Source organism: Periplaneta americana, chromosome 12 (assembly GCF_040183065.1).
Source record: "Periplaneta americana isolate PAMFEO1 chromosome 12, P.americana_PAMFEO1_priV1, whole genome shotgun sequence".
NCBI lineage: Eukaryota > Metazoa > Arthropoda > Insecta > Blattodea > Blattidae > Periplaneta > Periplaneta americana.
In genome coordinates, this window is record NC_091128.1 from 10,618,590 (window position 1) to 10,645,685 (window position 27,096).

The 27,096-nt window shown below is 35.8% G+C and overlaps 1 long non-coding RNA gene across 2 annotated transcripts in view; it reads right to left on the minus strand.

Moving 5' to 3' along the window:
- LOC138710166 (uncharacterized) overlaps positions 1 to 27,096 on the minus strand; it is a 77,384-nt gene that overhangs the window by 18,034 nt on the left and 32,254 nt on the right. The window contains exons 3-5 of one of the 2 annotated variants that reach the window (XR_011335130.1): positions 25,774 to 26,016; positions 22,168 to 22,224; positions 9,104 to 9,250 (exon numbers count right to left, since the gene is read on the minus strand). This is a non-coding gene — a long non-coding RNA (uncharacterized lncRNA). Of the gene's footprint in view, positions 1 to 9,103; positions 9,251 to 21,742; positions 22,225 to 25,773; positions 26,017 to 27,096 lie in introns of those variants that run through there. The other variant, XR_011335129.1, reaches the window with a different exon arrangement.

Consider the following 27,096-nt stretch of genomic DNA (forward strand, 5'->3'; position numbering starts at 1 on the left):
GACTAAACTAACTGATAAAGATGTTTATGTGTCTGGTTTCAGAGTTACGAGGGTGCACACAGCAGCAAGAGTTTTAAGTCATTTGTTTGCTGCAGCCATTCTCACGATGTCATCTTTTGGGATGCTTGAAGGAGGAGTACACACAGGAAAATTCGTAGGTTATGTGGATAAAGCTTTTGATTCATTAAATGGCAGAGTGATGACGGACATTATGAAGCCATTATGTGGTGCAGTGAAGGAAGGTACCAGCCGCCATGGAGTCTGGGAGGAAATGGCGAGTTTTTTTCAGTCTGTCCAATTTATAAATACTGAAGGAAAGACAATACATGCACCATCCACATATGGTTGGGTACAACATTTTTATGCTGCAAAATTGTTGTGGGAGGTTGCTAAGAAAGAGGGCATGCACTCACTTTTGATGGGGAGGATAAACCAAAATTGTTTGGAAAATACATTTTGTATAATCAGAAGGAAAGGTGGTAATAGAGACAACCCTTCGTGTAACGACTTTTGTTATGCTTTCCGAGCAGTTGCTGCCCAGAATATGCTAATATGTAGTGACAAGGGAAATTGTGAAATTGACTATGATGTTGTCCTAGCATCTATAGGGTCAACAGGTACTAGTTGTGAGATGGTGGTTAACCCACCAAACTCTGAGGTGAATCAGTTCATTGCACGCAGTTGTAATTTCTCTGATCTGAGTAATGATCTTGTTAACAGGAATGCTATGTTTTATGTTGCTGGTTATCTTGCCAAAAAGCTCTGTTCTGCAAAACAGTGCTGTAATTACTGTTGCACAGCTGTTCTTGACTCTGAAAAAGTCCTCCCAGCTGGTATAACATTTCCTATTTTTAAGGAATATGAAAAAGTTACGAATGTTCTCCAATATCCTTCAGCGAATTTCCTTAAATGTGTTGAAGATATGACACATAAGTTTGATAATAACTTCAAAAACCTGATTTCTATGTCTGATGTAGTACAGAGATTTACTAGCCTCATTCAGGATGAAGTTTGTTTTGATTTCCTTGCACCTAATTGTAATTCTGATTGTAAAAGATATTTCGTTTCGTTGTTCACAAGAGTGCTGATTCATGCAAGATTACGGCGAATGAATGAAAATCTGTCAAGTGATGATTACAGAAAGGAAGGAAAGAAAATGAAAAAAGTCCTGCATCAATAAAATGGAGTTTTATGTAATATAATTTCAGATTATATTACATTTATGCTATTTAATGTTAGCAATTTATTGGTGCAAGATGAATTTTATTTTTTTGTTTTTTTTTTTTTTTGATATTATCAGAAGACATATTTTCATTCAGTTTTCTGAGTCTTGCATTGATTTAACATTATAGTGAGAAAAAAAATAATTTTTGCATTCGAAGTTACAGTGTGAAAGAAAATCAAAATTAACACTATCATGAATAAAGCTCATTAAATTGCTTTATTATATCATTGTCTGACAGCAGATTTTCTAAGCTGTTATGAAACATTTTGGTCATCAGTGTTACACATTCTAATAAATGCGTTGAGGGCAACTGAGGATCTTCATTTACTTTTTCATATTCTTTGAACATGAATGTTATGCCCTCTTGTAAGTATTTTTCATTGTCTGAAAGAGCTGCACGACAATAAACACACTGTTTAGCATCACATGCCTTCTTACCAATATAACCAGGAATATATTATAATGCATTTGCATTCACGATCTCATTATCAACATCGGAGAAATTAAAAGATTCCCTCACCAGCTATTAACCTCTTTCACAATTTCATTTGTTACTAGAACATAACATTATTTTAAGCAGCAATGCCCGATTACTGTACTGAATATCATTGCACGAAAAGTTATCTGGCTTGTTCTACCATCCTTATTTCTAATTATGCAAAAGTAAATCTCTAAATAATCTTGATTAATACTCCAAATTTAGAGCGAGTGCATATCAGTGTAAATTTTTAACAACTTCCCATAGTAATTTTGCTCCATTTAAGTCATAAATTCAACGAGATGTGGATGGCACATGCACAGTTTGTCACTATTTATAAAATTGACACTACTAAAAATTCAACATTTCATTCCAGGTGAATACATGCATAGACTTTTCTTCCACAGCCGCACATACTGTCTTCCTATTCTCGAAAACTGTACTTCCATTCAGTGAATCAAATGTCTTGTCCATGTTGCCTACAAATTCTGCTCTATGTGTTGCATCTCCTGCATGTACTGCCAGTCTTGGCTAGCAGGAAATGTCTGCAGCTACTGCATGGCTTAATGTCCGTGTTTCCATTTTCCTATATTGGTCTTGAACTATTGCATTATACTTTTTCGACATATTTCGTGTACATTTTAAGAGATGGTTTGTGTAAAAAAATTAAACAATTCTTATCTGACCATTTGCTGAATAGAATGGTTGATCTGGCTTTACCCCAAGCAAGATGTAAGCTTTTTGATTATTAAGCCTATGCTCATATACAGTTGCTATTACCTTAAGGCCAACATTCTGTAATGTCTGAATTGCATTGAAAATGAAGTCTACTAGATATGTATCAGGAGTACCGGAATTTGTTAAAAACTAATTCTGTACCTGCTTGTAATTATGACAAAGACCAGTTGCCGTAAACACACACAAGCACCTGATTTGCAGTTTTACCTGATAATGAGTGTTTCCAAACCCATCAACAGTATCCTCATTATTATTGCTACAAGTTAAACTGATATTTAGTCGCATTTCATTGCATATGTGACAGCGCGGCTCACCTGGCAGTCATTTTGTCACAAGCATATTTTAGCTCATATAATATTTTCTCACAAAATCAGCATCATTTGTATATTTAGCAAACTTATGTAGAAGTATGGCTTCAGAAGGAAATTTCAATGACTTTCTGAAAATTCTGTTGCACTTGGACTTTGTAAGTAAATATTAAGGGTTTTACATTTCAATTCTGATGAGCAGTGACATCCCTGAGCAAATTGTGAACAAGAGCTGTACAATTTCTTTATTGGTTCATGTAATTGCTTAGGCACAACTTGCCTCATTGTGCACAGGGCTTGTTCTGTCTTCAGTTCTTCTCGTACCTTGTTTTCCCTTTCCATACTCTAGCGGTACAGTTGGATGCGAAGACTTCGAATTTTCCTCCTTTTTGGTGTTACTGTCTTTCCAGAAGAGAACGGGAGTGAATGTTGTTCAACTATTTCTGTCTGCATTCTAAGTGGAGAAACTTCTGGGGCAATGTCAAGCTTCTTCATCTAGGTGTTCCTCTTAGCACTGATGGTGTATCAGAATAAAAATTTCATTACGAAGATTTGAAGAGCTGTGTGCCTTTTGGACTTTACATGTGCTTGTGAAACTGGATGCAGAAAGTGATCCTGGTAATACGCTATTGTGTAATACACATTGTGGCCAGGGTTGTATATAAAACACAGGAGCTATCTTCTCGACACACTAAACAAAGCTTGTGAAAGGTACTGCATATATCATATTTAACATTTCATATAATTTAAATACAATGACAGTTACACTAGCCTTCTATGTTATCACAAGGCAAAACACACACACATTGTAACTGCTTATTTGCAACATCAATATATATTTGTATAAGACTTTAAGAATACAGCATTGCAGACTTCGATTTCTACTGAGGATGATAACACAATAACTCTAATAATATATCTAGAAATTGAAGAAAATTAAATAAACTGCCTTTACATTTTTTATGAAATAATCTCCGATTTCCAATAGACAAGTATACATATGATTTTTTTATACAACACTTCCCTGTGATGTTGTTAATTGTAATTATTATTGCACTAATAGGATCATGAAATCTTTCTGTATTGCAATAAGACTGTAGAAGTTAATTGTAACAAAATATAATATTGTATGTTTATGAAAAAAATATTGTTACCTAAATAAATTTAATGCATTCTAACCACGACAGATTTGGTAGGTCATGTCTAATTCATTTCATATTTCACAATCCTTTTCCTTCCTTCACTTCCTGGCATATCACGATCAGAAAATGCTGATGGTGTTGGCTCGAGATCTTCATTCCAACAACAAAAAATCAAAATATTAATAGGGATGGTTATATTTCAAACATTGATATAAATATTAATATAACAGAGAGGTGCAGAGTATTTATAAGTAATAAATTGTAAATAATAATAGGCTATACAGGGCAGGTGAAGAGAAGTCTTTTGAAATTCCCGCAATTTTTTGCTTGCTTGTGGCGCTCCTCTGGTAGTTGAGAGAAGCTTCTTGACAGATTACACTTAATCCGGCTTATGAACTCCTCTCATATATCAAGCCCTCTTGTTTGGCGACTGCTCTGTTGCAGGCTTCATTCCACCAAGGTGGTTTGGGAGGAGTTTTATTTCTAGCAGATTGTTTAGAGAGAGGACATTTCCGGCATTCTTCTATTAACAAGTTATGTATGTCGTCAAAATCCTTTATTGTATCCTGAAAACTCTGTAATTTAGATATTATCTCATCCACCCTGTTACTATTAATATGTCTGGGTTGTGCTGGATTAGGTTGATTGAGGAAAATGGCTTGGTTTAAGTATAAATCTATATCAAGCGGATAGTGACCACTATTCATAGTATCCAAAATTTTATTAATATTAATATGCTGTAGTAAGTCTTCGGATGACCAAATTAAGTCTGGTTGAGAATCATCCTGACCCCATCTTCCTTTTCTAGTTAAAATATGTTCAGATGCAAGTTGCCAATCATGTAATATAGCAAATTCTATGAGAGGATGATGGATTTGCTGCCATCGTCTATGCATATGAAAGTTGGCTATATTAAAATCGCCACATATTAGTATTGAAAGAGAAGAAACGTTTGTTAAAATATGATTCCATTGGTGTAATGATATATTCTCCCTGGGTTTTCAGTATACACCCATGATACTTATATTGTTGACTGTGATAGAGATGATTTGTATTTTATTATTAATATTAAACATTTCATATTTCTTAGTAAGGTGAACAGACTTGTGGATATACATTGCGACACCACCTCCAATATGTTCCTGGTTGGCGGAGATTAAATGGTAGGATTTAATGTTCTGTTGTCGATAATTTTGAAACCAAGTCTCTGTAATAATGATTATATGATAAAATTTTTTGGATACCAAGTATGATATGTCATGAATCTTGTTGTTTAGACTTCTGGCATTCCAATATAGGATTTGGAGTCTATCCATGCAAAAGTAGTTTTCAAATCTTCCAACTAGGGTCTGATATAGTCAGGTGCTTCCTGTATAATGTTATTAATAAAGGCAATGAATGGAGTTTTATTTAGCTTAGTAGAGACTCGTTTTTGAGATTGAACCTCTTTTTGAGTAGTTGACAATTCCTGTGAATTGTGTTCTATCTCTTCGCTGTGGTATGCAGTTGTCCTAGAATTAGATTGAGAAGGCTTAGGTGATGTGGGATTAGTCACATAGGGGTCAGGAGAGGTAAATATGAGACACAGAGAAAGTGGGGTAAAACAAGTTTATTATGCGTATATTTTAGTAGACAAAAATATATATTTAATTTACAACACTCTTCAGTAAGTATAGAAACATCCTTTACAAGATAAAGAATGTAAAAAAATATTTAATGAATTTGGGGGGCTAGGGGGAAATGCATGCATACTAATTTTCGTAGAACAAATTCAAATTTTCCCTCCAAACTTTCCTAGTTATTTTGTATCTACACGGTTGGGTGAACTGTTACCAGGCTTCACAGCAGTCATAGTGCTTTCTGGTTAGTTTGCTGCAGAGTTGATAGAGAAATGGTGTTGTTTGAAGATCTGAAATTCAGTTTCAAAAGAAAATATTGAAGAGGGGGAAAAAGAAGACAGTCAGGTAAGAGCATGTGCAATTATTCGCAGTGATATTGTTATTGGTGCTTTTGGAACCATTGCTATTTTGGCTGCATCATTTGTTGCAGGTTGACTAGCATTGTGTACTGCCTAGGTCTAACCTATAAAAATGCCTAGGTCTTATGCGAAAAAGAATAAAATCAATGAAGATGATGCACAGAGTGCTGTGGGAGAGTGGAAAGAAAAGAAAGATTCACTGAGAAACATTGCAAAAAAGTACAATTTAGATAAATCATTATTAAGTAGGCGTATTTCTGGACAGATGTTGCAGAAACGTGGAAGAAAGACAGCAATAAGTTTAGAGGCTGAAGGAAAGCTGGCTTCGCATTTAAGGGATATGGCTCAGTGGGGATTTGCTTTAACCACTAAGGAAATAAAAAATGTAGTAGCCGACTATGTTTCCCAAAATAACATCAGTACACCCTTTAATAGCAACACAGGAAGGCCAGGAAAGGATTGGATGACAAATTTCTTACGAAGACATAACCTAAGCATTAGAAATTTGGAGAAATTATAGATGAACAGAAGAACAACCACTGCCGATCCATTTATCATATATTAATTTTATGATAGATTAGAAGAAGTCACTGCTTCATTAGGCATTGGGGGTAAGCCATCTCATATTTATAATTTGGATGAGACTTACATTTGCAGTAATCCTGTAAGATTGAAATGTGTTGCTGGTAAAGGTCAGAAGGCACATCAGAATGTACAAGGATCCGGCAAAGACAACACTAGCATTCTTGCTTGTTGTTCAGCAGATGGAAAAGTGCTTCCTCCATTAATAATTTTTACTGGTCAGCACTTGTGGACAACTAGGAAAGGAAAACATGACATAAAAGGAACTTTTTATGCAAGTTTTGACAAAGGGTATATGACTTCAGTCATTTTTCAAGATTGGTTTATAAAATTATGTAGTCTGGTTAAAGAAAGGCCTTTGCTATTAATATTTGATGGATATCTATCACATTTGGACCTGACAACTCTAGAAAAAGCTAGAGAGCAACATATTACCATATTAAAGCTTCCTCCACACACAACAGAAACCCTTCAGCCACTGGACAAAGCATGCTTCAAACCTCTGAAGGATATGTGGAATGAAAGACTACAAGAGTGGCAGCGCCTTAATATGAGGAAAACATCTCGATCTGAAATGGTGGATTTGTTGTGTGGAATATGGGAGGAAAGCATTTCACAAAAAACTATCCCAAAGTGGATTGCCTCTCTATAACTCACTACAAAAATATAAGTTCAAGGAGGCCTACTTAGCACAGCGTAATACACAAATACACTATTACGTTATCCCACAAATTAAATAAACACAACAAAAGCAGGAAATACACCCATTTTCAGAACCACATGACAAGCAGACGTGTTCTTTACTCAGAGAGAAAAATTAAAGTTTTCTGGAAATGTAGTAGTGTAGCGCAGAGTCTTTCTCTCTATCTTTTAACACCATTTTCTCCATTAACTAATGGTCAGAAAACGCACAGAAAAAGTGTTATGCCCTCTCACTGTGAGAGTGTCACATAATAACATTAAAGAACTTATGGTATTATATTATGATATGTTAGGAAGGCAAATCTCGTTGCTCGCAATCACAAGCTTTGTAATGAACTGATGAGAACGCCGCTAACTCTGTCATAAGAGTAGCCAGTATCAACACTCAGCAATCCCCATTCAGACTTAAATTCAAAGAAAATACCGCCAGTCATTGTATCAGCCGGACGCTTGGGAATTCAGTTTAATTTCAAACGGTAAAGGGTGCAGTTGTTTTGTACCTAGGTGATTTATATTTTAATATTCATTATAATGAGTGAAAGTCGGAAAAATCTCAGTGGTTCTCAATACTAGAAACACCTCTTATTGAGGTTCTGGCTGATATGTAAATCTATTACCAGACAGTACATCTCATTTGACGATATGTGTCAGAGGATGAACTGCATCTAAAATCTCATTAGTGTAATATGTAGCTAGTTAGCGTTGTATGCAATGGAGGGGGAAAGGAACTGGTCACCCTATCCCATTATCTCCTGGCCTAGTTGCCTTATGAGTGATGCCTTGATGGTGTCACTTGTGGGTTCCAGACCTGTCTTCGGACAGTTGACTAAACAACAATACCGGAAACTCGAGAAAGACAAGGCAATAAAAAGAGAGGAAATGGTGAGAAAAAGTGCAAAAATATGTGTTATTTAAAAAACAAACATAGCCAGCTTGTTCCAGTTCGAGTCCAGGTACATCAGAGTGTAATAATGTGGTGAACAGCAGTTACCGAAAATAGTGCAGCGTGTGGTTCATTTTAGTCAGGCGTTTCTGATATTAGAAACAGTAATAATGACGCAGAATCAATTATTTCATTTGATCCAAATGACGCATATAGGGCGAAATAAGGGGCAGAAATATTTTTCTCTGCCTAGAGGCGTCAAGTAGCTAGATTCGACCCTGCATGTTAACACACCGGATGATGCAAGAAACATGATGCATGGCACATGGAGCGTGACACATAACGCCATGTTATTTGATCTAATGAGTCATTCAGTGTGGAGTCATCAGATGGAGATCTTCTGCTATTGTCAATAATAAGAATGCGAAGATAAAGGCATAGGTTTCGGATTCATTGGTTCAAAACGTTGAAAATCATGGTGCTTGTAGTGTTTTATTGGTGGAGTTAGAACAGCATCCAGACAAATTCACAGAATATTACAGAATGTCCAAAGAATCATTTGAAGATACAGCAAACTGTGAATATTCCTAATAGATGGAAAACATGTATGAGTATTACACAAGCACATGGACTTTTCACTCTGATTTCTGTTGAAGACTTGGGTAGAAATAGTGTTGGTGCTAGGGTTGCCAACTATTTTTGAAGAAAATATGGGAGACTAAGTGGTCTACAATATTTCACATAAAAAATTGAAAAATTATTAAATTCAGTTAGCGGCACTAAAAACAATTTTATTGTACATTTTGGCAGTTAGGCTTAAATTAAAGTATTTTGAGATATTTTACCTAGCGTAATAGTTTCAAACAAATTGTAAAAATTTCCTACATGAGTAATTGAAGTTGACTGTGATTTGCAGTTCTGATTTGATTAAAGTGTCGCGCTCCTTTTTCGAACATCTGAGGATTGCGAGACTTCATATGTGAGTATAGGTATATATCAATGTTAGCAAGCTTGTTAAAATTGGCCATAAAGTCATTTAAATATGTGCTCCTGCATATATGACTTACCGGTATATGTCTAAATTGCAGGTAGTAGGCCATTGATGATATAATGAGGAGAGTTCGGCTGGCACCGTGCATCGTGTCCCGGCATAGCTCAGTTGGAAAGAGCGCTCAGCACGCAGAGTTGAGACGTCCTGGGTTCGATTCCCGGTGCTGGAACGAATTTTTCTCAAAATTAATAGGTATCTACATGTTGACTACCAACAAAAAATAGTTGTCTTGATTATTCAATGTGGATGCGAGACCATATATACGAATGTATGTATATATCTGTTTACTTAATGTTCATAACAGAAAACACTCTTTGTATAAGCTTAGCTGCACATTCCAGGGCATCTCTGGAACAAGAGAATCCATCATATAAATCACCTTCAACCACGTAAAAATTAAATGTTTCAATTAATTTTTACATTATGCAAAACTAAGGTAGGAAAAAGTTTGAAGAGAAGAGAAATGCGGAAGTCGGGAGACTGTTAAAAATTGGATGGTGCCGTATGTTCAAAAATGGGCGAACCAATGTCCATGATGAAGAGAGAACCTCGACCGAGTATCGTGAATGCAGATCTGATTTGTTTGGTTGACAAAAAGGTTAGAGTAAACCGCAGGTTTACCATGTCAGAGCTTAGTGAGGATTTTCCACAGATTAGTCGTACTCTTGTGTACAAAGTGATTACCGAAGATTTGGGCTACTGGAAACTTTCTGCCAGATGGGTTCCTAAACTCCTTTCTGAGGAACAAAAGGCTCAGCCGATGGGAGCAGCACTGTCCTTTCTTGAGCATTACGAAAGAGAAGGTGATGCTTTTCTCGATCAGATTATGAAAGGAGATGAGACTTGGGTGCGGTATGTGAATGCAGAAACAAAGCTTCAATCAATGCAGTGGGGCCATACTCACTCCCTGAAAAATTCCACAAAGTGTCGTCAAACACTTTCCACGAGGAAACTTGTGGCAACTGTCTTCTGGGACAGAAAAGGAATTTTGCTAATGAAGTTCTTGGAGAGGAATGCCACAATTAACGCTGAGCGTTACTGTAACACACTAACAAACTTGAAAAGCGCAATTTAAAACAAACGTCACAACAAATGTTGAGCTCTGGGGTGATTTTCCTGTATGACAACACCCGGCCGTATACAGCGCGTCATACTGTGACCAAACTCCGATGGGAAGTATTGGATCGCCCTCCCTATAGCCCACATTTGGTACCTAGCGATTACCATCTCTTCATGCACATGAAGACGTGGCTTGGCTCGAAGTGCTTTGACAATGACGAAGAGTTGAGAATCAGCGTCGTAGGTTGGCCGAATTCTACGATTGTGGAATTTCAAAGCTCGTCAAATGCTACGACAAGTGTCTCAATGTGACTGGAAAATGTGTGGAAAAATAAATTAGAGTGTACAATTTCAAACGTATTGTAACCCAATTCTGTAACGTCATTCACAGGTTTGTAAAAAATAAATGGCTACTTTATGAATAGCCCTCGTAGAACAAAGATACATATTGCTTTTTTTATATAAAAACATTCTAGCATCCCCAGAAAGAGTAAGTTACGTACTCGTGCTCAGAGGGCATTCCACATAATGTTAAGATATTTTATTAAATAACAGAGTAAAAAGTAAAAAAAGAAAAAGAAAAAAGAAGAAGAAAAACATATCAGAATAATTGAACTTTAAATTTTCTCTCTAGACAGGAATTTTTAATTGATTTTTTAAAATAAGGAGCATTAGTAAATTGTACACTATCTACCAAAAAGTAATTGCTAGAAGTCATGTTTCTACTGTGCAGTGGTATGCAGACAATAAGGTGACCAGTTGAACTGGCCTGCACAGAGTCCTGATCTCAATCACATTGAGCACCTTTAAGACGAATTGGACCGGCGATTGAGGTTTCGGGAAATTCGGCCAACTTCCATTGTCCAACTGAGTGCCATATTGCAAGAGGAATGGCGACGCATTCCAGTGGATATCCCACACAAACTAGTGGAAAACATGCCTGAAAGGGTGGCTGCTGTTATAGCAACAAGAGGTGGTACCACGAGGTTCTAAAGGGGCAAAAATAGTGCCCAATTACTTTTTTGTAGATAGTGTATATTTGGGAATTTAGCTATTAATTTACCAAGTTATAAAGCCTTGCACCGAAATTGCTACTGTGATTATATGCTACAGTTATGATACATTTAGGTTCTGTTAAGCATAATATGTTTTCTGATCTTTTGGTTTTATATTTATGTCAGTGATGTCAAAGCAAGCGCATTTTTCTGACCTTGACGTTGTGCGCGGGCATCAAGCGCTAAGTATGGAAAGAGGAAGGGTTGTGTATATGAGTAAGCAGCCTGTAGGATTAAGAAAACAGTGGTGCACAAACTTCAAACGGAACGTGACATTTTATGTCGTTATTTTTATATGGCTTCTTTCTGTTTGATATTATCTATATTGTCTGTAAAACAAAAGTACTAATACCAATTTCTTAATATTGCAGTTGTTTTTAAATGTTAATAACATAATTAAGAGTTAAGAAGGAATATTCACATAAATTCCATAGTAGTACAACTATACTGTACTAAATATCCCAAAAAAAGAGATTGAGTATGACATGACAAGTTGTAATTGATATTGATGATACCTTTAGCCCTATAAAAATAATCAATCAACTAATCAAGAAAATATTACAGTACAAAGCAAAGTTACCTAGGTGCTGTATATGTTTTAAGTGTAACTAATATTCCATAACAAAATTCTTATCACATTATGCTTTTAAGGTGATATTGGTGAGCAACTTCTTATCATCAGAATATTAAATTATTTTCTCGAAATGTGCTGAAGCTATAGAGCTGACATTTTTACAACACATGGGGATGTATCTTTTGCTTATGATGTAACAGTAGTTGCTTTGTTAGTCATTCATTTCCATGCGAATATTTTCAAAACTTTCAATACACTATCTTCAGTAATATGCATTTACGGTATATTAAATTAACGAAAACATTCTGTAAGCCTACTAAATAAATAGGCCTGTATCTGAAAATTTCACTTGTCTATAAAGAAAGTTGAGAAAATATTTCTTTTGAACAAAAAAATCAAACTTGTGAAAAATGAACATTAAAATTAAAACTTACATTCTTATAATGCAATACTTCCAGACAAATCTAAAATTTAACATGGATACAGTTTTAATAAGTTCTCTTCCCTTTATCTATTGAATCAGTGCTGACCATCCCTGAACAGGCTCTCCTGAGCTCTAAAGCACGCGCTTGCTCCTATGGGCATCAATTGACATCACTGATTTATGTGAATATAAATTAAATATATTTCGGTTTTTATGTACGAAATTCAATAATACATTGTTATAAATTTGATGGAAGTCAAATACTTTAAATCCTGAATACAACAGTTCTGAAGGGTTATCAAGAGTTTATTAAGGCATAACTTCATTATTCTTTTCTGTAGCAGAGTTGTTGGCATGGATGGAGGTACTATTAGCACTGTATTAACTTCGCACTTTCTTAAACATCAACCATAGTACACCAACTATTTACTTTTCTTACACATACTGCTACCACAACCACTAAAAAGTTTTGATCAACACTTCAACCATTAAAGCTTCATTATACTACTCTGATTGCTCTCTGCAATTTTTTTAGTTGGTTATTTAACGACCCTGTATTAACTACTAGGATATTTGGCATTGATTGTATTGGTAATAGCGTGATGGTATTTGGGAAGATGAGGCTGAGGGTTCGTCATAGATTACCTGACATTCGCATTCGTCTTATGGTTGGAGAAAACCTCGGAAAAACTACCAGTAATGAGCACAAGCTGGAATTGAACCCATGCCCGAGTGCAACTTTGGATCAGCAGGATCCTTGTCCTTGTAAGCTTTTTATTTGTTATACACATTAATGGTAACATTTTCACAATTCACTTTTTTGCTTTAAAAAGCTAACAATTATTGTGTCTACTTACTGATTGATGTCCACGTTTTTCTTCAGTGATACCGTACACCGCAGCATAGAATAATGAATCCACAGAGAACTTGATTTCTTCTTTTCACTTTTCATTTAACAATATTCAAGCATAAACTTTTCAGAAATATTCTCTACTTTTTTTTTACACACTCTTAAAACTTCTTATATTCCTCTTCATACCTCTGTCGCGATTTTGTTGGAATTAATAAATCAGTACAGCTGTTAATGCAATACCATTGACACTTATATTTATAAATAGTCATGGTGACAGTACCGACAATAATAACATTCTTCAAATGTTTCTTGTACATGGCCCTCTATATGAATCGATCACCTACAAAGCAAATGTATATAGCTTCAAATGTTTCTCGTACAAGGCCCTCTATATGAATCGATCACCTACAAAGCAAATGTATATAGCTGGCAATAAAAATTTTACATTTAGACAATATTCAATTTTACATTATTTTTTTTATCAAAGCAGATGAAACTTTGTACGATACACATGTCGTAACTTCATATTACAATAGTAGACTGGTTATCAAACTCGGCTTGCAGCCTTGTTTGGTTTGTTTTGTGCATTTATAATCGTTAGTTGAGTGTTTAGTTTTGTGTTGTGGGTTTATATTCGTTTGCTGAGTGTTTCATTTACACAGAAACATTTACATAGACCTAAAAATAGTGAAATAAGTATAGTTGTAGTGTTCTGTTTATTTATAGTTGTTATATTTAGTTGGATAAGTTGTCAATTATGCCTAAGAAGAAAAGTATTAGATCTGTACTTAGTTCTGCTCTGAATGAAAGAAGATGGGGTCCTAAAACAGTGAAACAAATTGAGAAAAAATTCTCGTTTTTCATGAAATTGTAGCTTAATGTAGGTGTTTGAAGTGACCACCAACAGCATCCAAACACTACTGATGCCGCTGAACTGCTCCACGAACTAAGTTCCGTAATGTGTCCAGTGTCATAGCTGCACATGACGTTAAATTTTGATTTGTTCTCATAGCACATCCAGTGTAGCTGGCATTTCCCAATAAACAACATCCTTTAGGGTCCCCCATATGTAGAAATTGGTGTTAGGTTTGGGGACTGTGCTGGGTACTCGACAGCACCTCTTCGACCTATCCATTAAGCTACAATTTCCCCGAAAATGAGAATTTTATCTGAATTTGTTCTAAAGTTATTTATAAACGAACAGTGTATACTTTTTTTAGGCTAATCTGTATTTTAAGTCATGTTATGTTACATTAAAATTAAATTTCAAATGAAAATTCTGAAGAAATTTTAAGAAAACAGCAATAATAAATCTTGGTCAGTATTACTTACTGAAAAAGAATATATAAGGTATCTGATTCTTTTCGACATGATTCAGTAGCAAAATTTCGGATGCTAACTGGTCATGACTGTTTGCAGCACCCTGTTTAAAATTGAAATTTTTTGTTCACCAAAATGCATCCTGTGTAATCTAGAAGACTCTTTGATGAATCAAGAACATTTACGAAAATGTCCAGCTTTGGCATCAGATTTTTTGGATTCGGACTCTAAATTATACTGCAAAGTTAGAAGGTGAATGGAGAACTTCCAAGTGTCTGGGCAATAGATACTGCTGCTGCTACTATGTTACATTAAACCAAGTTTTATTTAATTTCCATTTCGACATGTACAAAACACAGTTCTGAATTCATTTATGCTTTAGATTGCATTAATGCAATTTCTCCAAAGTATCATTTGTCTCTACTTGGCAATGCATAAACAATGTCACATTACAAAAATTCTGCTAACAAGTTTGGAGTTAGACCTTCTATATAACCTTAAATTATATGTGTTTTTTAGGTTTTCACGGTGAATGTGATTTGGATATTGCACTATGTCCTGGAGCTAACATTTCTAACGTTTCGAAACTACATACAGGTTCCATGATCAGGGCAGAGAGCCTAGGCAAGACCAGACAGTTCGCCTACTCTGCTGGGCATGTAGCGCCTGGCCATTCCACGTGCTGAGCTCAAATGACAAATTCTGAGGGGAATATCTGTCAGTGACTAAGCTCTTAAGAGGCTTTTGAGGCTCATATAGCCTACCGGTACATATATATTCTTATATGAGGTCTCGCCATCCTCACTGAATAATCAATGAATCGATTCCAGGTGCTGGAACGAATTTTTCTCAAATTAATAGATATTTACAGTATAGCTATCAGAATGCTGCATTGGAGTTAAATCGCTCGCTTGAACTCGGTCGAGTGTCGCACCCTTGAGTGAGGTAAGATCGGTCATGATACGCTCGTAATAAATAGAAGCACAGTACAAGGTCACCTCACCAACATGTCTTATCTTGTATGGAAGGCGACAAATAAGATACACATATGTTTTGCTCACACGGTAAAAATAAGGCTTTATTTTCTGCATTTATGACAAACGTTTAATGGAACAGTCAGTGGAACATACCAAAACAGGAACATGAAGTTATCAATAAAATAGTATGAAAAACTTCGATATACAGTTATTATTGCTAATTCATAATTATTCAATATTTGATTAACCACATATATAATTTGATAGGTCCATACATAGTGTTCCGCCTATATACTGCGACAATGTAGAAACGTTTTACAAAATATTATTGATATAGCAGTAGATTAATAACAATATTAGTACAGAGATAACGTCACAGAAAATATAATAAAACGAATAATCAAGCTGCACAACTGTTACAGACGCAAAGATTGATACACTAATTATTAGAGATTATTATTATTATTATTATTATTACTAGAAAACTTGATACAGTTCTTGCATTATCGTGATTGTGTTCTCCCTTTATAATAATTACATTTACATCCAATAACATCTATCAGATATGGCAAAAACAGAATCATTCCTGCGTGGAAAAAAAAAAAAAAAAAAATAACATTTACCTACAATATTTATATTACATTTTAATGCAAGTTTTGTAATTGTACTATGGAGAGGTTAGTTAAACACTGCAAAGTTTTGAAATGATAAACATCTTTGATGTTACTACACAGTTCATCACTGTAACAAGAACGAATGTCTAACGCTCGGCTTATACCGTTCGAGGATTTATTGCTCATGACAATTTTACCCATCATGCATGTGCGCTACCTATCGATTATGCTATGAACTACTTAGCGCTCGAGCGAAAACGTCGATGCAGACCTCTGATGGCTACTTATAGCCATTGATTATTCAATGAGGATGGAGAGACCTCATATAAAAATATATATGTATATATCAATGTTAACAGTAACTTATGAACTGTTGTTGAAAATGACCATGAAGCCATTTAAATATGCGCTCCTGCATACATGGCTTGAATGTCTTAATTGCAGGTAGTAGGCTATTGATAATACAATGAGAGAAGTTCGGCCGTCACCATGGATCATGTCCCGGTGTGGGTCAGATGGAAAGAGCATTCAGCGCGCACAGCTGAGAGGTTCCGGGTTCGATTCCAGGTGCCGGAATTTTTTTTTCTCAAATTAATAGATTTTGATTCTTAGCAGACCCAAAAAAATTGAGTTATTATACCTAGTAACAATAGGTCTATACGTTTGCAATAATGATGTATCGTAAGACTTGGTTTTCACTCACATCCTTCACTGTTGACAGTCATTCCAGGATGCAGAGTTTGGTGCGAGATTTGTGGCAGAAGTCTCTAAACCTCTAAAAAGGCATGGCTACGACCTTGACTCGGAAGCTTGAAGGGGACAAGAGAGGAGATATCAATTCACTACATCTCAGTATGAAACAAGGCTAGCCTTCTGCCAAAATAATATGTCGCACTATATTGGTGTTCTGGGGGTGATGATGGTCGCCTTCTCGTGGTACCCCCTGAACTATGTTTAATGAACATAGAAAAAAAACGACCATCCAACATGCTCCAATGACAAATACAATCCGAAGTAAAATATTTCAGAGGTAAAAAAGTCCCCTCATTCGGATCTCCGGACGGGGAATATTTTAGCAACACATAAGAAGACAAAACACAATATAATTCTACCTCAGCTGAAGGTCTTACAGTGGAATGCTGGGGGCCTTAATCAAGCCAAGAAAACTAAAATACATAAAATTCTAATAGATAAAGACATTGATATGTTTGCAATAATGGAAGCCAATGTTGCAGCTGAACAATTACAGTTCTTTGTTTTCAAGAACTTCAATACATTTCTGGTTCATTTGCGAAATTTGTATAACAAATGGACGATTGAGAACGTCAAAATTAAAGTATTATTTAGTGCATATTCTGCATGTATTAATATAGTGCAATGTCTCTGCCATAGTAATCAGCCACTGTACACTGACCTTTCTTTACAGCATTCTCTACAAGCATCGATGAATCTTTGATGGCACGACGAAATGTCAGGAGTGTTATGGGACAAGACAGTGGATCTTTATAGAAATAGAATTCCTTTGTTTTTATATCAGATATTCTTCAAACAGTGCATAGTTCTTAGAATAGTAACAGAACTAACTTCAGATCAAAAATGAACAATTAGTATATTAAATATCTTAATATCAAATATCAATTCACTACATCTCAGTATGAAACAAGGCTAGCCTTCTGCCAAAATAATATGTCGCACTATATTGGTGTTCTGGGGGTGATGATGGTCGCCTTCTCGTGGTGTTCTGCGAATATATTGAATAAGCAGTCGTGGACAGCCGATAAGGGGTGGTCCTCCAGCTTGGGGGTTGGGCGAAGGGCTAACAACCCATCACCGTAAAAAACAGCTTGTTACGAATTCCTACAGTAAGCCTCGGAATAGGACTGATTCTCTGGCACGACCACAGCAAAGGAATAAGGTTTTGAGATTTGGCACTTGGAACGTAACTAGTCTTTATAGAACAGGAGGGGTAACATTAGTAGCAAAAGAACTAGCTAGATATAGAATAGACTTTGTGGGAGTACAAGAGGTTAGGTTAGATGGGAATGGCATATCACAAATAGGAGATTACTTGTTGTATTATGGGGAAGGAAACAATAATCACCAATTAGGAACAGGATTCTTTGTACATAAAAGAATAAAATCAGCAGTAAAAAAGGTCGAATTTATCAGTGACAGGTTATCATATTTAGTACTTAAGGGTAGATGGTGCGACATCATAGTTATAAATGCTCACGCCCCTACAGAAGAGAAAGACGACTATATAAAGGATAGCTTCTATGAGGAATTGGAACATACTTTTGATCAGTTCCCTAGGTATCACATGAAAATTTTATTGGGGGATTTCAACGCTAAAGTAGGACGGGAGGATATTTTTAGACCAACTATTGGAAAAGAGAGCCTACACGCAATTAGTAGTGACAATGGAGTTAGATTAGTCAACTTTGCCACATCGAAAAATTTAATTGTCAAAAGTACAACATTCCCCCATAAGGATATACATAAATATACTTGGACTTCTCCAGATGGATTGACACACAACCAAATAGATCACATCTTGATAGATAAACGGAGACATACTAGTATAGTAGATATTCGAACTTTCAGGGGTGCAGACTGTAATTCTGACCATTATTTGGTGATTGGAGAATTAAGAGAAAGATTATCAGTAGCCAAGCGAGTAGAGCAACAAGTTAATATTACTAAATTCAATATTTTGAAATTAAAGGACGAGGAAGCTAAGCAAAATTATCAGGTCGAAATTTCGAATAGGTTTGCCACTTTAGAAAGTTCCGACGAAGTTGAGAAAGAATTAGATGTTAATAGCGTGTGGGAAAATATCAGAGATAGTATCAAAATTGCAGCTGAGCAGAGCATAGGTTATTATGAAACTAAGAAAAAGAAACCGTGGTTTGATGAAGATTGTTGCATGGTAGTAGAAAGAAGGAAACAGGCAAAATTGAAATTCTTACAGGATCCAGTTGAGGAGAAGAGAGATAATTATTTCAATGAAAGACGGGAAGCAAGTCGTACACTTAGGAATAAAAAGAGAGGTTACTTGAAGGAAAAACTGAATGAGGTAGAAACAAATAGTAAGAATAAAAACATTCGAGATTTATATAAGGGTATAAAGGAATTTAAGAACGGATATCAGTCAAGGGTAAACGTGATCAAGGATGAGAATGGTGACTTGCTTGCAGACCCTCCATCAATCCTAAACAGATGGAAAAACTATTTTGCGCAACTACTAAATGTACATAGGCCAAATAGAAATGATCGGGACGATATTGAAATACAAACTGCTGAGCCATTTATACCCGAACCCACCCTTTCAGAAGTCGAAATTGCGATAGAAAATCTGAAAAAGTACAAGTCTCCAGGTATCGATCAAATTCCAGCAGAATTAATACAAGAGGGTGGAAGTGCATTATATAGCGAAATTTATAAACTTGTACTTGCTATTTGGGAAAAGGAAATTGTACCAGAACAATGGAAGGAGTCCATAATTGTACCTATTTTTAAAAAGGGGGACAAAACCAACTGTGGTAACTTTCGAGGAATATCACTTTTGTTGACGTCGTACAAAATTTTGTCCAATATTCTTTTGAGGAGATTAACTCCGTACGTAGATGAAATTATTGGGGATTATCAGTGCGGTTTTCGGCGTAATAGATCGACTATTGATCAGATTTTTTGTATTCGGCAGATAATGGAGAAAAAATGGGAGTATAAGGGTACAGTACATCAGTTATTCATAGATTTCAAAAAGGCATATGACTCGGTTAAGAGGGAAGTATTATATGATATTGTTATTGAATTTGGTATTCCCAAGAAACTAGTTCGATTAATTAAAATGTGTCTCAGTGAAACATACAGCAGAGTCCGTATAGGTCAGTTTCTATCTGATCCTTTTCCAATTCAATGCGGGCTAAAGCAGGGAGATGCACTATCACCTTTACTTTTTAACTTCGCTTTAGAATATGCCATTAGGAAAGTTCAGGATAACAGGCAGGGTTTGGAATTGAACGGGCTACATCAGCTTCTTGTCTATGCAGATGACGTGAATATGTTAGGAGAAAATACACAAACGGTTAGGGAAAACACGGAAATTTTACTTGAAGCAAGTAAAGCGATCGGTTTGGAAGTAAATCCCGAAAAGACAAAGTATATGATTATGTCTCGTGACGGGAATATTGTACGAAATGGAAATATAAATATTGGAGATTTATCTTTCGAAGAGGTGGAAAAATTCAAATATCTTGGAGCAACAGTAACAAATATAAATGACACTCGGGAGGAAATTAAACGCAGAATAAATATGGGGAATGCGTGTTATTATTCGGTTGAGAAGCTCTTATCATCCAGTCTGCTGTCCAAAAATCTGAAAGTTAGAATTTATAAAACAGTTATATTACCGGTTCTTCTATATGGCTGTGAAACTTGGACTCTCACTCTGAGAGAGGAACATAGGTTAAGGGTGTTTGAGAATAAGGTGCTTAGGAAAATATTTGGGGCTAAGCGGGATGAAGTTACAGGAGAATGGAGAAAGTTACACAACACAGAACTGCACGCATTGTATTCTTCACCTGACATAATTAGGAACTTGAAATCCAGACGTTTGAGATGGGCAGGGCATGTAGCACGTATGGGCGAATCCAGAAATGCATATAGAGTGTTAATTGGGAGACCGGAGGGAAAAAGACCTTTAGGGAGGCCGAGACGTAGATGGGAGGATAATATTAAAATGGATTTGAGGGAGGTGGGGTATGATGATAGAGACTGGCTTAATCTTGCACAGGATAGGGACCGATGGCGGGCTTATGTGAGGGCGGCAATGAACCTTCGGGTTCCTTAAAAGCCATTTGTAAGTAAATATCAAATCTTTTACCTAATATAAAATAATAACTTGTTCAGTAATTAACAGAAACCATCATCATCATCATCAACATCATCATCATCGTCATCATCATCGTCATTGCAGGTATTAGGCCTAGTGGCCTGTTATGGTCTCTGTCCATCTTTTCAGGGGGCGTCCCAAAGATCGTCTTCCATGTGGTATATAGTGGAGAATTTGTCTTGGGAGTCTGGAACGGAGTCCCAAAGCCGGTCCAAAGGCTATAAGGTGGCAACCCCACCACTGAACTTACTACTCCTCGGCTAGCAACCGATTAGTAGGACATTTATATGCTTTCAAGTCTCCGAACCATTCTTTCAGTAACAATTATCTTAGTAGATTGCCCTTAAGGCGAAGATATTTGAGCTTTAATTTCTTTAATGATAGATAATTAGAAAAAAATTGAGGCTCTGTTTTGAATGATGTAACAGACATGACATGGAGTAACAGATCTGACAGGTAACAGACATGACAAAGCAAATAAGCATGTGAGAACCTAAAGTTTTTTTTTTTTTGGCTTAAAAATCTCCAAAATAGCAACTTAACTACTGCACACGTGTACTATTATGTCCTCTTGATCTTGACTTTATATCTTGTTATTTGTGGAAAACACAACACTAACAGATCTGACAGAGTAAAAATTAATGCTTAGACTAAAACATAAAGCAAGAGTATGACACACAAACAAATCAAAATGGGTGAACATAGCAGTACAATCAAGATGGTTTTTTGTGCATCATCTTGGCTTGTGCTGACATTGGTGGATTTCTTTTTCAACTGTGTACCCATAGGAACAGAATGGTGTAACAGAGCTGACTGATTTACTGGACTAGAGTAATTATGCAATCATATTATAAGGAAATATAAAGTCAGACACAAATGCAGAAGTTTTGATAATATCAAATGTTTCTTTAATTTTTTTTTCAATTACATTATTAAACAGTGCTTTTTCTGTACATAATCGTGCTCCATTTTAAATACTTAACTAGTATGGACAAGGCATTTTAGCTGTTACTATGAGAATTTTATTTTATTCTCGTGAAATATTGCACATCAAGGAAATACTTCTTGTGACTTTACTACATTAGTATTGAAACTACTCACTGTTAAGAATTTATAACTCTATCGTTACCAGTATAAATGCAATAATTGGAAGGGTATGAATTGATGGAACTCATTTGTTATCAAATTCTGCAAATGACACTTCTACAACAGGGAGCTTCTACCTGAAAGCCAGATTTGCATAATATATTCGTTACTTCAGATTTGTCTTCCTCAGTCATTTGTTTAATAATGTTGAAGGTTAAAGTTACCGTATTCCTCTTTTGATGCCAACTAGTATGCCACTAGCTCTTTGCTTGCTTTGGGATCTAAAGGGAAGAAACATTAAAAAAAAGATTAATACAAAACAAAATTATTTCACACATAACAATAAATATTATACACAAACTGAAGGATTACCAATGGGTTCACCTATATCAAGTATATTATCTGAAATCTTTATTCATAATATAGAACAAACACACATACTAAACACTGACAACAACAAACACGCAGAGAGAATAATGTACTGGCATCGATATGTAGGTAACATAATAGCCCTATATAATGGAAACAAAAGACAAATAGAAAACCTACATCAACAACTCAACAAAATACATCCCAAATTAATGTATACAATAGAAACAGAACGTAACCAAGCTATAAATTTCTTAGACATCACCATAACCAAAACAAATAATAGACATGAATTCAAAATATACAGGAAGCCCACCACAACTGCAACACACATACACAATTCGTCTAACCATCCCATACAACATAAACATGCAGTTTTCCGTACAAAGACACACAGATTAATTAACATACCAATGAACAATGACAACAATACTGAAGAAATAAACACAATAAAATATATAGCACAAGACAATGGGTATAACTCTAACATGATAGACACACTAATAAAAAAGTCAAAACAAAAACAGAACAAACCAACACAAACACCACGTGAGAATAAATAAATAACATTAACATATCACAACCAATACTTACAAAATTGCAATTTCATTCAGAAAACTAAAATACTAGATAGCATACAAAACAAATAACACAACACAGAAATATCTAAATAATCACATCAAACATTCAAATAAATATAATTCAACTGGGGTTTAGAAACTAAAATGCAATAGTTGCCCACATTTTTACATAGGACAGACAGGAAGAACCTTTCAAACAAGATATAAAGAACACATTAAAGATATAACCAAACCATACATCACATCAAATTACGCAGAACATATTATCAACAATAATCATGACTACAATAATATAGAAACAGATATGGAAATTCTACACATCACACCAAAAAGTCCACAGTTAAACATCTTAGAACAATACGAAATATACAAACATACAATAACACACCCACAACATATACTTAATACACAATTACAGTTCAATACCCACACATTATTCGACATCATGATACATAGCACACAAACAAACACCCCCACCATAGGAGCAACTCACCCCCACCCCTACAACTGACGAATGCAAATGGCAGTATGCAAGATCAACAGGAACATCAGTAGTTCGTAGGATACCGAAGATGATACAGAACCGGCATCAAAACGGGCCGTCTGTCTAAGGTACATAACCTTCTTAAAAAATTTTAACACTTTTAACGTGTGTTTAAACAATTTTAAGTTTTTTAAACAAAATGTTAACGTGAACCAGAATCAATGACATCAAAAGTAGCTCGTGATTCAGCCAGAAAACAAGCAGAAGAGAACAGTAATAGAGACAATTTTATAGACTGGAAACTTGTAAAGTGGCCACATTTAAGAAAGAAGTACTCTCAGCCAGGGGCACACCCAGGAATTTTCTTGGGGGGGGGGGGGGGGTCCAATGAAAGAACGTCAAGTTACATAAATGCACGCACGCACACATATACACACAAACATACCTCTTTCAATTTCTTTTTACAAAACAAAATCCAGTCTTCTTGGCTTTATCTTTAGTGCAGTAACCACATCTTGTGGAGAAACTGTGATATCATGATGGATGTTTAGCAAAGCAAGACCATTTAGACGATCATTTCCCATGGTGTTTCTCAGGTATGACTTTAATCTCTTAAGAGTCGAAAACGACCTTTCACTTGTACTTGTGGACACTGGCAATGTTAATAAAATCTTCAACAGCTCTTTCACATGAGGATAGAAATCATATTCACATGCAATATAGGCTACATTTCCCACACTGACTTGTAATGTTTTCCTTTACAAAATGTGTTCCAGAGTTCAAATTCACATACCAATTCCTCATCTTGGACACAAAAATTAGTATCTACTTGAGAATAAAACTTGGCCAGAACTATAAAATCACTAGCAACCCCATCTTCCTTGATCAGACGCAAAAATTTTGTCAAAATGTTATGTTTAGCAAATCTTGTTTTTATCTGAGACTGCATATTAGATAGGAATGGCAAAAATACAGTCCTCCTGTAATATTCCTCAGCATTATCAGCAGGAACATTGCTGCGGAATTGTGAACGTTGTCCAGATGCACATCGACGGATTCTAATTTCCTCTCCAAGTGACGACAGCTGAGTAGAAACCGTCGAGAATATAGATTTAAACTGGTCTTTTGCTGCATCACTAACCTCTTGTAACACTTCTAAAACATTTTCTACATGGTTAAGTGCTTTTTCCAAATTCATATCTGTCTTCTGAAGGTATTCACTTAAGATTTTTGTTACACAGAAGAGCTTGTTGATTACGTGAAGGGAAATTAGGAATGCAGGCTTGGTCACTGAAGAATTCAGCATATCGGCTTTGGAAGATACATCCTTGTCAGTCCACAAAGAAATGGTTTTCAATGCAGGGAGGACAGCATCCATCAGTTCCATTAATACCATCACAGAGTCATGTCTTTCTATCCATCTAGTAGCACACATTTGGACGAGTTTGCTTCTTTTATTTTCAGGACAAAGCTCTTTTATACTATTTATTAATACATCTTGCCTTTTGGGAGTGTTGAAAAATTCACACACTTTACCTACAATGCCAATGCAATTCCTGATTTCTGGAACACAACATGCATCTGATATGGCGAGGTTCAAACTGTGAGAAGCACAATGGACATATAAAGCGGCAGGGCATTCTTTAAGAATAAAGGCCTGGGCACCTTGAAACTGTCCACTCATTGCACTTGCACCATCATATCCTTGCCCTCTCATATATTTCAAATCAACATTAAATCGAGTGAGGCTCTCAAGAATTGTTCTAGCCAAATTTATTCCAGTTGTCTCAGAAACTGGAATAAACTGTAGGAATTCTTCTCTGATGCTATCATTTTCAAGGAAACGTACTGACAGAGAAAACTGTTCAGTCCCACTGACATCTACACTTTCATCAGCTAAGATAGCAAAACATCTTGCCTCAGTCACTCTCACTACTATTTGGCTACGAATAATATAGTTACAGGCTGATATAATTTCATTTTGTGTTTTCCAGCTTATGTAACTTGCATTTTTTCCACAGACTAATAGATGGCTCTTTAAGTTATCATCTCCTGCATCAACACGCTCCCTTAACAAAGCTCTAAAATTTCCCTCATTATGATTTGGTGGATTTTCCAAATCAAAGGGACCGAAGTCCTTATGCCCACGTAATGGTATGCCTTGGCGGCCACAAAATATAACGGTTTTAATTATCGGGAGTATCCTTTGAACATTTACATTCCCTTGCTCTCTTCATGCTTTATCAATCTGCAAAGAAACTGGCAATTCGTTACCTTGTTCGATAGATTTTAATTTAGTGTAAGTATCCACAGAATTCAGGTGATACTGTAACTTTTCATGCCTGTTAAATGTTTCACATGCATGTTTCCAATTGTCAAATGGCTGATTCACTAACCTTCCTGTTGGTGTAGCTTCGTGCATTCCAACCTCTTGAGGTGCAAACAAAACACAGTATTTACAAAATGCACCGCTTTGTTTGTCTGAATAAGCTAACCACTTCCATCGTTGGAGCCATCTCTTTTGGAAACTGAGGTTTTTTTTTTTTTTCTTTCCAACTGGTTTTACTGGGAACTTGAAATTCTCATTCGGCACCCAAATGGAATTTAGTGTCTCAAATTTCTCCCTTGATGAAAGTACTCTGTTAACAAAAGAACTTATATCTTTACCACTAGAGTCCACATTCAGTAATACCGATGTTGGGGTTGATGATGACGATGCAGACGGTTCAAGAATACCTATATTGGCATCATGTTGTAGGCAACGAGTTAGAAAGAGAAGACTATAGAGTGGCCATGTTGTCCTGTACAGCGCTCTTTGCGGTGCCACCGCGAAACACGGCAGATCTGAGCTAAGCGCCCACCTTTGTAAAAATTCGTCTGCTTACAATGTTGTATAACGGAGGTAAGAAGTACAAAAAAAACGAAGAAAAAACATGCCTGTTGTGTGTGCTGCATATAACTGCAATGTCAAAAGGAAAAACACAACTGATATATCATATTTCATGTAAATTTATGAAGTTAAGTCCATAGTTTTGTTAATTAGCAGCATTTTTTTTTCATGCTTAAATGTGTAACAACGCCCAGCATAAACAAAATAAATGGTTCACTGGTAATGTACTTAAACTAAATACGGATAAAACCAATACAATTCCGTTTCAGACCCAGTGAAAAACAAATAGCAATACAATATTAAAACTGTATTTCGACACCAGCATCCTTTATTTCTGCTCCTTCTGTCCTTACTGCTTATACAAGAAGACGATGAGCTGTAGCTTATAAGAAGTTAGGCCTATTTCGAAGACAAACGATTAATCAAATAAATGATTCACTAGTAATAAAGTTAAACTAAATACGGATAAAACCGCTGCAATTCCGTTTCAAACCTAGTAATAGCAATCAAATATTAAAATTGTATTTCGACACTCGCATCCAAAATAACGCAAAACTCTGGGGTAGGTCGTATTGTTGTTAGTATTTTGACTGGAAGGACATGAAAGAACATAATTGAGCACCCACGTGCAATAATGGGGTAAGTATGAATATATTTCGTAACTACTTACCCCATTATTGTACGTGGGTGCTCAATTATACACTAATAATTATCTGTGGTGCCACAGCCCTTGAAAGGCTCAGACAGACCAGCCGGCTGTTGGCCTCACTTTCACATTTCGATAATAATTATACTTTACTGTAACAAAAAAAACTGAAAGTGTGTTTTG